Source organism: Ornithorhynchus anatinus, chromosome 4 (assembly GCF_004115215.2).
Source record: "Ornithorhynchus anatinus isolate Pmale09 chromosome 4, mOrnAna1.pri.v4, whole genome shotgun sequence".
NCBI classification, from domain to species: domain Eukaryota; kingdom Metazoa; phylum Chordata; class Mammalia; order Monotremata; family Ornithorhynchidae; genus Ornithorhynchus; species Ornithorhynchus anatinus.
In genome coordinates this window covers 34,838,647-34,855,631 of record NC_041731.1, presented here as the reverse complement: position 1 = coordinate 34,855,631, position 16,985 = coordinate 34,838,647, and the positions used below count along the sequence as shown (strand labels likewise).

At 47.9% G+C, this 16,985-nt stretch overlaps 1 non-coding gene across 1 annotated transcript; it reads left to right on the top strand.

The window, feature by feature from the left end:
• Positions 1-8,408: 8,408 nt before the first annotated feature.
• On the top strand, positions 8,409-8,546 carry LOC114811459. The gene has a single exon (XR_003759162.1). It is a non-coding gene; the product is annotated as a small nucleolar RNA SNORA7 (small nucleolar RNA).
• Positions 8,547-16,985: the final 8,439 nt, after the last annotated feature.

Sequence of the window (16,985 nt, the reverse complement as noted above, 5' to 3'; positions counted from 1 at the left end):
TTATGATTTGAGCTTTTAGGGGAGGAGGGGAGAAGCACATCCTAAGCAGGGGAAACTGGTGTCATCTAGTGCAAAGGGCCCAGCACTGGGAGCACACAGAACTGGGTTGTTATCCCAGCTCTGCTATTGACCTGATGGGTGACTTGGTCATGTCACCTATCTGCACCTCAGTTCCCTCATCTGTAAAATGGGGACAAATCACCTGCTCTCCTTCCCCATTAAACTGTGAACTTCCTCTGAGCCAGTGACAATACACAATCTGATCATCTTGTTTCTAACCAAATACTGAGCACAATGCCTAGTACATAGTAAGCTCTTAATAAATACCATAATTATAATTATTATCAGTCATAAGGCTCACCTCTGGCTATTCCCCTGAAGCTAGGTTAAGCCAGGGGCAAACAGCCACGGCACTGAGGAGAAAAAGAGTTTACCCTCCTTGCACTGCCTTTCTGGGTTTCCATTTCTCTCCTTTTGTTGTCTGCTCTGAGGGAGAGGGGAACTTAACTGTGTACTGTACTAAGCGCTTGGGAGAGTATATATAACATATATATATATGAGATTATATGACAGCATATATATATATTCTTAAATATGAGTGTATAACAGTATAGCAGACACATTCCCTGCCCACAGTGAGTTCACAGTCTAAAGAGGGAGATAGACATTAATACACACAAATCAAATTACAGATATGTATACAAGTGCTATGGGGCTGGGAGGAGGGATGAATAAAAGGAGCAAGTCAGGATGATGCAGAAAGGAGTGGGAGAAGAAGAAAGGAGGACTTAGTCAGGAAAGGCCTTTTGGAGGAGATGTGGCTTCAGTAAGGTTTTGAAGAAGGAGAGAGAGAGTGACAGTCTGTCAGATACGAAGGGGAGGACGTTCCAGGACAGGGCAGGAAGTGGGTGAGAGGTAGGCAATGAGATAGACGAGTTTGAGGTACAGTGAGTAGGTTGGCATTGGAAGAAGCTAAGTGTGCAGGCTGTGTTGTAGGTGGGGGCAAGGTGATGGAATGCTTTAAATTCTATGGTAAGGAGTTTCTGTTTGATGAAGAGGTGCAACTATAGTCAGCCTCGCTGGTCAGTAGCCAGGGTGAGGGAAGTAGAGATGGAGGACTCGGATCTCTCCCAGATGAGGGGGTAGGTGCTGAGTCCTGAGAGGAAGAGGCACTAGAGAGGCTGGGACCCTCCCTCGCCAGTGGAACTCACGAGGTTGGCATGAGAAGGGTACCCCACGGAGCCCTCAGCAGGGATCGACCAGCTGGTTATGTCTGGGAGTGTGCCTTGGGCTGCTTATCTGCTTGTGCACCCAGGGGCCCAGGGAGGTGTCCGGCCCAGTCCATTCTTCCAGCCCCTCTGGGCTCTGACAGCTTGTGCCAATCCCACGGGAGGTGCTTCCAGGGTCCCCCTCCCCTTCACCAAGTCCGTAGGTCTGGCTTTTCCTCCGGCTCTTGGGGGCTTGAGTCGAATTCCCTCCCGGGCGATGCGGCTTGTGGGAACTGAAAAATATGAAGCCTCAAAGTGGGAAATTAAAGTTTAACACGAGGCGATGCATATTTAATGAAATTTAACAAAATTATTTTTAAGAACAACACCGAAAAGCGGCATGCCACCCGCTCCCTTGCCGCCAGAGTTTTGATTCCCCACTCCCCCCTCCCCACCAGCCGCCCCCTCCCTGCGACGCTCCCTCTTTCATATGTTTGGAATGAAATGCACGCGACTCTTTTGCATTCTGCACTTCTGTCTGCGGTGGAGCAGAAGGGTCTAAGATCTTTGGAAGCGCTGGCCTTTCATTATTAATATTATGATGATGTCTGATGATATGTGTGCGGAGAGCCTCTTCTCCAGCTCTCATGGCCCGTTTCCAAGAAAACCCCTCTTCGCAAGCTTCAACTCGGGGGCAGGTGGAGAGTTAAAGAAACTAGGTTATTTCCCCCTTGTCTCTCCTCCTCCCTCCCCTGGCCTTATCCACCCCCACCATGGCCTCCATTTTCTTCTCCCCTAACCTCTAGCTCCTCATCTCTGCTCTTGCTCTGCATCTCTATCAGGATTAACTGTGAGGCAATAACCTTTCCAGAGGAGAGATCCTCTCCTTCGGGCTTGGACATACTGCTCAATTTGAGATGGGTTGGAAAGAGGATGGAGGGTGAGGAAAAAAATACATGGTAATTGGCTCTTGGGAAAGAGCAAGAGCTGGCAGAGGTGGCAGATGGAGGTGGGGGGAGGGACCCTGGCTGGGAGTGAGGACACCTGGGTTCTTGGTGTTTATCTGGCCAGTGGTTCCCCCCACCCGCACCCCGTGACAAGTCTGCTTAATCCCCTCTCTGAACCCACGTCTTTACTCCTTCCCTCCTCTCTCTCTGGGGGAAGCTGTGATTATTCAGTGAGATAGATCACAGGAGGCAAAGTCTCCAGGACCTCTCCGGGCCTCAGTTTCCCCATCTGTAAAATGGAAAGGTTATCTCTCAGCTCCCGACCTCGGGTGGATTTTTCCTTTATAAGTTTTCGATAATGCAGTGGCTCTAACGAAAGCAACAAGCATATTTTCAGTATTGTCTCAAAACTGGGCTGTTCTCGAGCAAGTTGGATATCTGCCAACCCAGAGAACCTGATGTTTCCTAGTACCCAGGAAACCCTTCTTAGCCTAGAGACAGACAGAAGGGGAGGAAGCGGTCTGTCGGGATCCATATCCGAACTACCTTCCTCTGATGTCCAAATTGACCGCCTCAACACCACCGTCTCTACACTCCCCCAAATCTCCCTGCCTCTCCCCAGTCCCTTCCCCGTCCTGCCCCTTCTTCAACTCTCCCATCTCTCCCAGCAGTATCTCAAGAGGAGATCTCCTACCTTCTCTCAAAATCCATACCTTCCACTTGTGCATTTAACCCCATCCTTCACACCTTATCAAAACATATGCCCTCTACCCTCTTCCCTCCCTAACCACCATCTTTAACTGTTCACTCTCCAATGGTTTCTTCCCCACTGCTTTCAAACGTGCCCATGACTCCCTTATCCTAAAAAAAAACCTCCCTCGACTCCATGACCTCCTCCAATATGACTTCTATCCCCTTCACTCCACAGAGACCACCCCCTCAGAGGTCACAAATGTTCACCTTGTATCCCCCCAGCGCTTAGTGCTTTGCACATAATAAGCGCTTAACAAATACCATCATTATTACTACTATTATCTCCTTCTGGCCAAATCCAACGGCCTCTAGTCCATCCTAATCCTCCTCGACCTCTCAGTCGCTTTCAACTCCTCGACAACCTCCTTCTCCTGGAAACATTATCCCACCTCGGCTTCGCCGACCCTGTCCTCTCCTGGTTCTCCTCCTCTCTCTCTGGCCAAGTATTCTCAATCTCTTTCAAGGGATCCTCCTCTGCCTCTCATCCCCTAACTGTGGGGATCCCTCAAGATTCAATTCCCGGTCCCCTTCTATTCTCCATCTACACTCACTCTCTTGGAGAACCCATTTGCTCACATGTCTTCAACTACCACCTCTGTGTGAATTATTCCCAAATCTACATCTCCGGGCCTGATCTCTCTCTCTCTCTCTCTCTCTCTCTCTGCAGTCTCACATTTCCTCCTGTCTTCAAGACATTTCCCGCCGTCACCTCAAACTTAACATGTCTAAAACAGAACTCCTTCTCTTCCCACCCAAACCCTGTCCCCTGCTGACTTTCCCATCACTGTAGATGGCACTACCATCCTTCCTGTCTCACAAGCCTGTAACCTTGGTGTTATCCTTTACTCCTCTCTCTCATTCAACCCATCTATTCAATCCATCACTAAATCCTGTCGGTTCCACCTTCCCAACAGTGCAAAAATCCACCCTTTCCTACGATCCAAACTCCTACCATGTTAATTCAAACACTTATTCTATCCCACCTTGATTTCTGTATCAGCTTCCTTGCTGACCTTCCTGTCACTTGTCTCTCCCCACTACAGTCCACACCTCACTCTGCTGCCCAGATCATTTTTCTGCAAAAATGTACAGTCCATGTTTCCCCACTCCTCAGGAACCTCCAGTGGTTGCCCATCCAACTCTGAATCAAACGGACACTCCTTACCATCAGCTCTAAAGCACTCAATCACCTTGCCCCCTCCTTCATCACCTCACTACTCTTCTATTATGACCCAGCCCACACACTCATCTCCTCTAATGCTAACTTTCTCACTGTACCTCGATCTCATCTATCTCACCGCTGACTCCTCACCCATGTGCTGCCTCTGGCCTGGAACACCCTCCCTCTTCATATCCAACAGACGATCACTCTCCCTCTCTTCAAAGCCTTACTGAAAGCACATCGCCTCCAAGAGGCCTTCCCTGACTAAGCCCTCTTTTCCTTTTCTTCCACTCCCTCTGTGATATCCTGACTTGCTACCTTTATTTATCCCCTCATCCCAGCCCCACAGCACCCATGTCCATATCTGTAATTTTATCCATTTATAATAATAACAATAACAATATTGTTGCTATTTGTTAAGCGCTTATTATGTGCAGAGCACTGTTCTAAGCGCTGGGGTTGATATAGGGTGATCAGGTTGTCCCTCGTGAGGCTCACAGTCTTAATCCCCATTTTACAGATGAGGTAACTGAGGCACAGAGAAGTTGTGACATGCCCACAGTCACACAGCTGACAAGTGGCAGAGCCGGGATTCAAACCCATGACCTCTGACTCCCAAGCCCATGCTCTTTCCACTGAGCCAGGCTGCTTCTATTAATGTCTGTCTAGAAAGTAAACTTGTTGTAAGCAGGAATTGTGTCCATTATATTGTCCTCTCCCAAGCACTTAGTGCAGTGTCTGCACACAGTAAGCGTTCAATGAAAACAGTTGACTGACTGATTCCATTATCTCTTTGCCAATCTCATACCATATATCCTGAGCTGACTCAGTGGAAAGAGGACCGGCTTGGGAGTCAGAGGTCGTGGGTTCTAACCCCGGCTCTGCCTCTTATCAGCTGTGTGACTTTGGGCCAGTCACTTAACCTCTCTGTGCCTCAGTTACCTCATCTGTTAAAATGGGGATTAAGACTGTGAGCCTCACATAGGACGACCTAATTACCTTGTATCTACCCAGGGCTAAGGACAGTGCTTGGCACATAGTAAGGGTTTAACAAATACCAAAAATTATTATTCCACAGTCCGCTTCCTTCACTCCTGTGCATGAGTGGCTGAGCATTGCTAGTGGAAATCTAGGTATCAGGCCTTCGTTGTCCACGTCAAGTTTATCTCTGCCTGCTTTAGCTCTGCCCTCTCCTCTGCATGGCAACATTATTTCTCCATCCTTAAGACCCATGCCCTTTTCCCCTACCAAATCTTTCGGATATTTAACTAACTCCTCAAACCCCCTGTCCTCCTGCCTCCCACACCCCTTGCTCCTAATGATCTGGTCATGTACTTTACTGAGAAAAAGGAAATCATCATGATCTCCCTAAAATTTCTCCTGCTCCTCCTTCCTCCAGCCTCTTCTTTGACTCTCCCATTTTTCCCAGCAGTATCTCGAAAGGAGATCACCTGTCTCCTTTCAAAATCTACACCCTCCGCCTGCACCTCTGACCCCAATCCCATTGTCCCTTATGAAATGCTTGCACTCTCCTTTCTTCCCTCTTTGCCATCTTCAACTGCTCACTCTCCATCAGCTTCTTCTCCAAAGTTTTCAAACATGCTTATCTCTCACCATCATAAAATAACCTTCCCTTGACTCCACAACTCCCTACAGTTATTGCCCCATCTCCCTCTTACCATTCCCCTCCAAAGTGCTTGAGCGATTTGTCTACAGATGCCATCTCCACTTTCTCTTCTCCAATTCTCTCCTTGACGCCCTCTAATATGGCTTCCAGGCCCTTCACTACACAGAAACTGCTATCTCAAAGGTCACTAATGATCTCGTTCTTGCCAAATCCAATGCCCTACTCCATCCTAGTCCTTTTCGACCTGTCAGGTGCCTTTGACACTGTTAACAGCCCTCTTCTCATGAAAACATTATCCAACCTCAGCTTTACTGACACTGCCCTCTTCTGATTCTCCTCTTGTCTGTCTGACATCTCCTTTTCAATCTCTTTTGCAGGCTCCACCTCTGCCTCCATACTTCACTCTGCTTCCCGGATTATTTTTCTACAAAAGTGTTGAGGCCTTGTTTCCTTAGTCCTCAACTCTCCTATAGTTACCCATCCACCTCCACTTCAAACAGAAACTCCTAATTGTCGACTTTAAAGCACTCAATCACCTTGGCCCCTCCTATCTTACTTTGCTGCTTTCCTAGTACAACCCAGCTGGTAACAGTTTACTCCTATTAGAGAAGCAAATTTACTCACTGTACCTCGATCTCATCTATCTGGCCTCTGACCTTCTGCCCACATCCTTCCCCTGACCTGAAACACCCTCATTCTTTATACCCAATGGACGATTTATACCCAGTGGACGATCCCTTATTGAAGGCACATCTCTTCCAAGAGGCCTTCCCTAAACCTTCATTTCCTCTTCTCTCCCTCCCTTCTGCATTACTCTTTCACTAGGATTTGTGTCTTTATTGCCCTCTCCCTCTGCCCCATGGCGCTGTTGTACATACCCCTAATTTATTTAAATTAATGTCTCTCTCTCTCCCCTCTAGACTAAAAGTTCTTTTTTATATTTTTTAAAATAATTTTGTCAAGGGCTTACTATGTGACAGGCACTGTGCTAAGCGCTGGGTTAGATACAAGATTATCAGATTGAACACAGTCCATGTCCCACATGGGGCTCACATTCTTAATCTGTATTTTATAGACGAGGTAACTATCTGAGGCACAGAGAAGTTAAAAGACTTTCCCAAGGTCACACAGCAGACAAATGACAGAACTGGGATTATGATCCAGTCCTTCTGACTCCCAGGCTTGTGCTCTATCCACTAAGCAACACTGTTTCACTTCATTGTGGGCAAGGATCATGTCTACCAACTCTGTTATATTGTACTCTCCCAAATGCTCAGAACAGTGCTCTACGCACAGTAAATGTTCAATAAATATGGTCAATTCATTGATTGATTGCCGAGCCTTTTTGCCTACCTAGGGTCTGTCCCCTCCTGGGGCAGAGCTGGCTCTCAGTTCAGGAAACTTCAGCCTAGATCTTAAGTTGTGGCTAGAGGAGAGATGTCCGCTGGTACCATCAGAGAGCTCAGACTCTGTGCAAGAACAATTCTCCCCTTGGCTCCCTGTCATGTACCTTCATGTCTTCCTCTTTTATGTTCATCTGCTTCCCTGTTAATGCCCTCTGGGAATTAGAACTCATTCTGAATCCCCATTTTACAGTTGAGGAAAATGAGGCACAGAGCAGTTAAGTAACTTGCCCAAGGTCACATAGCAGGCTAGTGGCAAAATTGGGGTATTCATTCATTCAATAGTATTTAATGAGTGTTTACTATGTGCAGAGCACTGTACTAAGGGCTTGGAGTATACAATTCGGCAACAGATAGAGATGATACCTGCCCAATAACAGGGTCACAGTCTATATGGGATAAAAAAGCCAGGTCCTCTGACTCCCAGTCCCATGCTCTTTCAAAATGGCCCCAAAATGGGAAGCAATGGCCAGCTGCTCTCCCGCCCAAAACAAATAGGGTGATCTCGATGGAAGAGCATGGGCTGAGAGTCTGAGGATTAACTCACAACTCAATGTCACTTGCTGGCCCGCAGGCCTCTCCAGTTTCTCTGCAGGGAATCTGGCACCTTAGGCTTTGAGATGGCCAAAGAAACCTGTGGCCTCAGTGAGCAAGATCTCAACTCAAGGCATGATTATGATTACTCCTTCAGCTGGATCCACGCCATACCGCCTCTCGCTTCTGACCTCTATAATTTATGGGGGAAAACCACAGGAGAGTAACGGGAGCAAAGAGGCCGGTGGCCGGCCTGGGCATAAAATGAGACATTCATCGTAATCAGCCTCAATGGACAGAGCTGGCGGGCAGCTCGAGGGTCTGGCAATCAATGAATCAACAGCTGGAAAGTCAAGGGGCTGGGGAAAGGGATGGGAGTGGGAGGTGGTGAGTCAGATATTTTTTTAACCTTCCTGCAGCTGCTCTGATTCGCCTGCATCTTATCTAGCACAGGTCCTGGAAGACGGTCAGTACCTGACCACAATAGAGGATGGAGAACAGGTCTCTGGACTGGGATCTCTGAGCACAAAGCCCCCTCCATGTGTTGCTCTTCCCGAGGGACCTTGGGCAAGTCACTTATGTGCTCTGTGCCTCAGTGTCCTCAGTTATAAATTGAAGATTCAATATTTCTTCTCCCACCCAATTAGATTGTGAGCCCAAGTGGGACAGGGATTGTGTTGGACCTGATTATCTTGTATCTACCGCAATACAGTAGTACAGTACTTGGCCTATAATAAGCCCTTAGTGAATATTATAAGGGACTAAGGGGCCTGACCCCTCTTAGTGTTACACCTGGAGAGTTTCCAGTCCTCTACCAGTCTCAACTATGGGAAGGAGAGTCAAGCAGAGGTCTACCCATTCCATTCCTAGCTTAGGCAGTGGCTAACGAGTGGAAGACAATCTACTACAATTCAAAACTCACCCGTGCTGGGCAGCAGCAGCATGGGAGAGAGTCGAGGCGGCGACTTGAGTTTACTGTGCAGAAGGAGGCAATGGTAAACCACTTCTGGATTTTGACCAAGAAAACTCTATGGATACACTACCAGAAAGACTGCAGATGGAGGTGGCGCGTTCTGGGAGAGATGTGTCCATGGCGTCGCTACGGGTCGGAGACAGCTCAACAACATAAGAGAAGACAAGGGGGCTGAAGAATTTTCTGGCTAGAAAAAGTTTCTAGCCAGACCCCATCCCCTTCAGAAGGACCAGACCCTGGGCGTCGGTAGGAGTCAGAGGTATTTCAGAGGAGGCAGGCCGCTCTCTGACAAGGGGAGATGGGGCTTTGGAGCCCCTGGCACTAGAGTCGATGGTAAAATCAAACAGCCCTGAAAGAGCAGGTTTGGGGTCTTGCTCTCTGAGGGGCAAATTAGACCCAGTGACGAGACGGGATAAGAGTGGGGTTCTCCTCCCAGCCCCGGTCCCAGGCTAGTCATGGGGGAGAAGGTCCTGCAGCCAATAAGGTGATGACAGTGGAGGTAATACCCTCTTACTTAACCACCCACCCCTCAAAATGGGGATTGTCAGTGCTGCAGTCTTACTATACAAAGGGCCCAAGCTGTTGACTCAAAAAAGAACAGATGCTAATTAACATATCTTTGGCATATCATTTTCATGCTATTCGTTTAATGTCAGAATGCACAGATATCTTCCCCCAGCTCCTGCTCCTTTCCTGCTTGAGTGGGCCTGGACCGGAAAGCGGTGCCGGTGGGACTCTCCCCGGCTGTGCTCAGCTCCAGCCCCAGCCCGCCGACGCCTGGGACTGAGGGAAGGTAATAACAGTAATAAAGGTATTTGTTAAGCACTTACTATTTTCCAGGCACTCTCCTAAGCACTTGGGTGGGAACAAGCAAATTGGGTTGGACACAGTTACCATCTCATGTGGGGCTCACGGTTTGTAGGGCCATCCATTCCTCGGGAACCACTGGAAGAGCCCCTCCTGCCCTCCCTGTTGCTGCAGCCCCCTCCGCCCTCCAGCACAACCGCCGGTCTTCCGGGGCTTCCTGGGCCTGGCATTCAAGAGTGCAGGCCTAATTATAATAATAATAATTGGTATTTATTAAGCACTTACTATGTGCCAGGCACTGTACTTAGCACTGGGGTGTATACAAGCAAATCGGGTTGGACACAGTCCCTGACCCATGTGGAGCTCACAGTCTCAATCCTCCTTTTCCAGTAGAGTAATTGAGGCACAGAGAAGTGAAATGACTTGCCCAAGGTCACAAAGCAGACAAGCGGAGGAACTGGAATTAGAACCTATGACCTTCTGACTCCCTGTGCTCTATTCACTACACCACACTGCTTCTTTAAAGTCTATGTTTCCTCCAGCCCCCCCGCAGCCGCTGCCAGCTCCTGCCAGCCTGGGTTGGCAGGAGAGGGTGTGTGGATATGACGTGACGTGAAGCCACTCAGTTCACCACACGCCCCAGGGGTTTCCTTCCTGGACACTTGCTGGCCTCCCTCAAGTGAAGGAGCAATAGAGAGGGCAGAGGGCAGGGAAGCTCAGAAGGCGATGGGGACCAGCTGTATTGTTCTTGGCCTCACCAGCCCTGATAGGGACATGGGTTTGCTCCCTGATAGGTTGTCTTGTTATTGCTGTTGCTGTTTATGGCATTTGTTAAGCTCTACCTATGTGCCAGGCACCGTACTAAGCACTGGGATAGATGTAAGCTAATCAGTTTGGACCCAATCCCTACCCCACATGGGGCTCACAGTCTTATTTCCCATTTTACAGCTGTGGTAACAGAGACGTTAAGTGACTTGCCTAAGTTCACAGAGCAGACAAGTGGAGGCACCAGGGTTAGAACCCAACTCCGTCTTCTTGGCAGAACTTCCTGTTCTATCATCCAGAAATCCGGTGGGGTGTTCCGGCCTGCCAACTCAGCCTAGGGGTCTCTGGGGCTGGAGAAAGTGGAGGGAGCTTGTCTGGAAATGGGCAGAGACATCCATGGTCCTGGGGGCTTCGTGGGAAGCCTCTTATGGCCACTGGCTGGCCAGCTTTGTCCTCAGCTCCTCTCCATTCAACCCATCTCTGGCATCGGGCTGGATGCCCCCGAGGGGTAAGATCTCTCAGTGTCACCTGCAATGCGGCGAGGGGGTCACAGAACCAACCCACCCCTCTCACCCGCTAAAAGAGCCCCATCATAGAGGGGGAATAAAGAAACCCTCCCCAGCTAATCCTTTTTAAGTTTATATCCCGCTGCTAGCTCTCTTGCTGGCTACTCTAGGGAATGATGGAAATGTGAATTTAAATAGAGTTATGTTGAAAGAACATTACACAGCATGGTCCCAGCAGGGAGAATTCCTACAGCGAGAGCAGAACCACAGCTAGGCAAATGCATGTATTTATTAGCTGGGCCAGACCCTCTGGACAATTACAATCAGGATTCCAGCGATTAGCACCCCACACTCCCCTCCCCTTCCCATGAATCTTTTGAATAGTTGGCTGTGATACCGCGCCGAGCGCTGCCCAGAGCCAACGGTCAGGGGAGAGGGTGTAGATAATCTCGCTCGTGGCGCTGAGACATCCTCCAAGACTAACAGGCCCTCTAAGCCAGCTTTTCAAAGGGGGATTTTTTTTTCTTTTCCATCCCCGGGCAGGTTGTTATCATCCCCCAGATAGGAATTAGTGCTGCCGACTAGGAAAGCCGCCCCCTGAGCCCATCCAAATGCTCTGGGCTGTGGGGCCAGGCTTTGGGAGAATGCAGTCCTGCCTGCTCTGGCCAATCTGGTGGAAGAACTGCCCATCTACCCCCCTTCCTGCCCCTCAGGGGTCCCACACCGAGTTTCGACCGGAGACTTAAGCGAAAGATGAACATCTTCCCTGCTGCTTCTCTTTCCTGCTTCCTGCTGCCTCCTGGCACTGGCTCTGGTGGCTTCTTAATTATTACAGTTGTCTTTAAGTGCTTACTATGTGCCAGGCACTATACTGAGCATTGGGGAGATACAAGGTAATCGAGTTATACACAGTCCCTGTTTCACATGGGGCTCACATTCTTAATTCCCATTTTGCAGTTGAGGAAACTGAGGCACAGAGAAATGAAGTGACTTGCCCAAGGTCACAGAGAAGACAAGTGGTGGAGCCGCTGACTCCCAGGCTAGTGCTCTTTCCACTAAGCCACACTGCTTCCATGGTCCTGACCATAGCACTGGGCAAAAATGAATCTTCCTTGGGTCAGTCAATCGTCTTTATTGAGAATTTACCGTGTGCAGAGCACTGTACTAAACGATTGGAAGAGCACAATATAAAAATATCATAGATACATTCTCTGCCCACAGTGAGTTTCCAGTTTCTCTGTCAGGGACAGGAGAGAGCCAGACTGCTGAGTTGTATACTCTGTTCTCCCACTGGGCTAAACTGGTGGTCAGCCAGTTGCCTGCCTCAGGCCCATGGTGGGACTAGCTCCTGCTCTCGATGGGATTTGAGGAGGTGGTCTGGGAAGCCCACAGTTTTTCAGAGACTGTGAACAATGCAACCCTCAGAGCCTGGAGCCTTCCACTTTCCCCAACCTAGACATGGAGGTGCGGCCCTGCGGCCAAAAATGATGATGATGGAGGTAACACCTATTACCTAGCCACTAACTCAGGTACATATCCCCTTTTCTGCCCTCCTTTCTCTAATATATTTTAGGCTCTGTCTCATAATAATAATAATAATAATGTTGGCAACTATGTGCCGAGCACTGTTCTAAGTGCTGGGGTAGATACAGGGTAATCAGGTTGTCCCCCGTGAGGCTCACAGTCTTCATCCCCATTTTACAGATGAGGTAACTGAGGCACAGAGAAGTGAAGTGACTTGCCCACAGTCATACAGCTGACAAGTGGCAGAGCTGGGATTCGAACCTATGAGCTCTGACTCCCAAACCCGGGCTCTTTCCACTGAGCCACGCTGCTTCTCTATCCACAACACTGTAAAACCCAAGAGGAAAGGGATCTCACTGACAAATTCCAGTGCACTCTTCTAAATGCTAGTTTATTGGACCTAGTAGATGCTCAATCAGTGATGGTGACAATACATCAACATTCAATCGTGTTTATTCAATCGTATTTATTGAGCGCATACTGTGTGCAGAGCACTGTGCGCATCAACACTGTGAAGCAGCACACCCTAGTGGTTGGAGCGAAGTCATGGGAGTCAGAAGGATCTGGATTCTAATCTTGACTCTGCATGTTGTATGTTGTATGACCTTGTGCAACTCACTTCTCTAGACCTCAGTAACCTCATCTGTAAAATAAGGATAAAGACTGTGAGCCCCATGTGGGACATGTACTGTGTCCAGCCTGATTAGCTTGTTTTTCCCCAGTACCTGGGGAAAAACAGTACAGTGCCTGGCACATAGTAAGTCTTAGTAACTACAGTGAAAAAAAAATGCTGACCTGTGTCTACAAAAGGATTCAATCAATTAATCAATCAAATTTATTGAGCACCTACTTGTGCAGACCACTGTACTAAATAATTGGATATCTACAGAAGAAGAAAGAGACAAGGTCACTGCCCCGGACAAGCTATCAACAGTCAATAACTGCCAAACACTCAACCGAAAAGAGAAAGAGAAAAGATAGAGTTGATGAAAGGCGCAAGAAAGCAATTAAGGAAATAAATTATTATATTTCTTTCTTTGCAATTCATTTACTTTACATATCCATAAACTTCCCCATCTCTTACCCCTCCATGATTTCGCCATCTAGTACATCTACATAAACTGAAATAATCAGACATGAACTCCCTAAAATCTCCCCTGCACCTCTCTAGTACATCCCCTCAGCAACTCTCTCATTCATCTCAGCAATGTCTCATGAGATTTCCCACCTCTTTCTGAAAACTACCACCTCCACATGCACCTCTGACCTCATCCCTTCGGACCTTATTAAAATACCTGCTGCCTCCCTTATTTCCTCTCTGACCTCCATCTTCAACCATTCACTCTCCAATGGCTCCTTCCCTTCTTCTCTCAGGATCTCCTAAAAAAATACCCTCCCTTGACCCACTGTACCTTCCAGTAATAGCCCCATCTCGCTCCTACCACTCCTTTCCAAATTCCTCAGACTAGTTGTTTACACTTGCGTTCTCCAGTTCCTCTCTTCCATGTCCTTTCTTGACTCCCTGCAATCTGGCATCTTCCCCCTATACTCCACTGAAACTGCCCTCTTCGAGTTCACCAATGACCTTCTTCTTGCTGAATCCAACGACCTCTACTCCTTTCTCCTGAAAACACGGTCTAACCTTGGTTTCCCTTGGTATCTCTCCTGGTTCTGCTCCTATTTCTGGCCATTCCTTCTCCATTTCTTTCACCCGCTCCTCCTCTGTCTCCGCCCCCACCCCCCCAGTATGCCTCAGTTTTTGAGTCCCCTTCTATTCTCCATCTACACCCACTCCCTTGGAGCACTCATTTGCTCCCATGGCTTCAACTACAATCCTTATCTAGATGGCTCCCAAATCTACCTCTCCAGTCCCCCAACTTCCCTCCTTCTCTACAATCTCACATTTCCTCCTGTCTTCAGGTCACCTTTACTTGAATATCCTGCCGACACCTCAGACTTAACATGTACAAAATGGATCTCTTCATCTGCCCACCCGATCCCTGTCCTGCCCCAATTTTCCCATCACTGTAGACAAAATGACAACACCTCCATCCTCCCTGCCTCACAGGATTGCCACCTTAGCATTATTCTCGTCTCATTTCTTATTCAACCCTTATATTAAGTAGTCTGTCACCAAATTCCATCAGTTCTTCTGTAACAATATCTCTAGAATCTGCTCCTTTCTCTCCATCCTAACTGCTACAACTCTGATCCAGTCACTTATTATTTCCCGCCTTGTCTACTGCAACGGCTTCCTTACTGACCCTCCTGCCTCCATTCTCTCCCCTTTTCAGTCCAGAGCTCACTTTGATGCCCAGATCATTTTTCTAAAAAATTGTTCTGCACACATCTCCACTCCTGAGAAACCCTCCAATTCTTGCCCATCCATCCCTGCATCAAACAGAAACTTCTTCCCACTGGCTTTAACATACTCAATCAGCTCTCCCCCTCTTACCTACCTTGTTATTCTCCCGCTACAGCCTATTCTCCCAGTTGCATACATCCCAGTGCTTAGTACAGTGCTTGGCACATAGTAAGCATTTAACAAATACTATTATTATTTTTATTATTATAGAATGACAGACAGACATTAAATAAATTCAAAGGTCTACTAAAATCATATTTCCTCTAGAAAGACTTTCTGGACTAATCTCTCATCTCCTCAATCTTATTTTTCTCTCTTCTGCATCATCTATGAACTTCAGTCCCTACCTCCTAATCACTTTGCTACTCACCCCACACCTATCCCCACAGCACTTATGTACATATCCTTATATTTCGTTGCTTCTCCTATTAATTTATTTTAATGTTTATATCCCCCACTAGGTTATAGTTCCTTCATTCATTTATCAATAGTATTTACTGAGCACTTACTATGTGCTGAGCACTGCACTAAGCGCTTGGAATGTTCAATTCGGCAACAGATAGAGACAATCCCTGCCCAATAATGGGCTCACAGTCTTAACAGGGGAGAAAGACAGCAAAGCAAAACAGAACAAAACAAAACAACATCATCAAGATTAATAGAATCATGGAGATATACACCTCATTAACAAAATAAATAGGGTAATAAATAATATATACAAATAAGCACAGTGCTGAGGGGAGGTGAAGGGGCAGGGGCAGAGGGTGGGAGGAAGGAGACGGGAGGAGGAGCAGAGGGAAAGGGGGGCTCAGTCTGGGAAGGCCTCCTGGAGGAGGTGAGCTCTCAGTAGGGCTTTGAAGAGGGGAAGAGAGTTTGTTTGGAGGAGGTGAGGAGGGAGGGCATTCCAGGACAGCGGGAGGACGTGGGCCAGGGGTCGACGGCGGGACAGGCGTGAACAGGGGACCGTGAGGAGGTGAGCGGCAGAGGAGCGGAGTGTGTGGGAGGACAATAGAAAGAGAAAAGGGAGGTGAGGTAGGAGGGGGCAAGGTGATGGAGAGCTTTTAAGCCAAGAGTGAGGAGCTTTGTTTCGTGTGAAGGTTGATAGGCAACCACTGGAGGTTTTTGAGGAGGGGATTGACATGCCCAGAGCGTTTCTGTAGGAAGATGATCCAGGCAGCAGAATGGAGAATAGACTGGAGTGTGGAGAGACAGGAGGAAGGGAGATCAGAGAGGAGGCTGACACATATGCCAGTCGGGATATGATGAGAGCTTGTACCAGCACAATAGCAGTTTGGATGGTGAGGAAAGGGCGGATCTTGGTGATACTGTGAAGGTGAGACTGGCAGGTGTTGGTGACGGATTGGATGTGTGGGGTGAATGAGAGAGCAGAGTCAAGGATGACACCAACGTTGTGGGCCTATGAGACAGGAAGGATGGTAGTGTGGTCCACAATGACAGGGAAGTCAGGGAGAGGACAGGGTTTGGGAGGGAAGATAAGAAGCTCAGTTTTAGACAGGCAGGGCAGGGAGCATGTCCACCAACTCTGTCGTTTTGCACTCTCCCAAGTACTCAGTACAGTGCTCTGTACATAGTTAAAAAAAAAAGTTGGTATTTGTTAAGCGCTTACTATGTGCAGAGCACTGTTCTAAGCCCTGGGGAAGATACAGGGTAATCAGGTTGTCCCACGTGAGGCTCACATTAATCCCCATTTTACAGATGAGATAACTGAGGCACAGAGAAGTTAAGTGACTTGCCCACAGTCCCACAGCTGACAAGTGGCAGAGCCGGGATTCGAACCCATGACCTCTGACTCCCAAGCCCGGGCTCTTATAGAAAACACTCAACAGATACCACTAGTGATTGATCGAGCAACATTAGCAATGGCAGTAATAATATCTATAAAATTCTTTGTGCAAAGCACTGTACTAAGTGCTGGGAGACACTACACATCCCTATCTTTCAGTGGGGGGCACAGGGAGTCTCACAACAATAATCACAGTGAATATATTTAAAAAATCTCAAGTCATCAGGGATGAAATCTACACCAGCATCAATTCAGAAGGCAGTTCTAAATACCTATCACAAAATGAGGAGATTGTTTCTTTTTGTTGTTGTTTCCATGGGACCTTATAATGTAAGGGGCTTGGTTGATGCCCATATTGTTTTAATCTAAAAAGACCAAATTGAAGTGAAAAATGAAAATATAGCAATAATACTTGTAGCCAAGGCAAATTAATTTGGAACAGCTAAAAGCACTCACTGTTCCCTAGGCCCTATTGAGGGTTGAAAATTCAGCTCCGGTGTAGCTCTAAATTAGCCTGAGCTTAACTCCTTCTGGCCAGGGGTCCCCAAAGCCCAGAGTGACTCCCAGGGCTGCACTCTTGCTCCACTCCCACTCTCCATCTCCACAC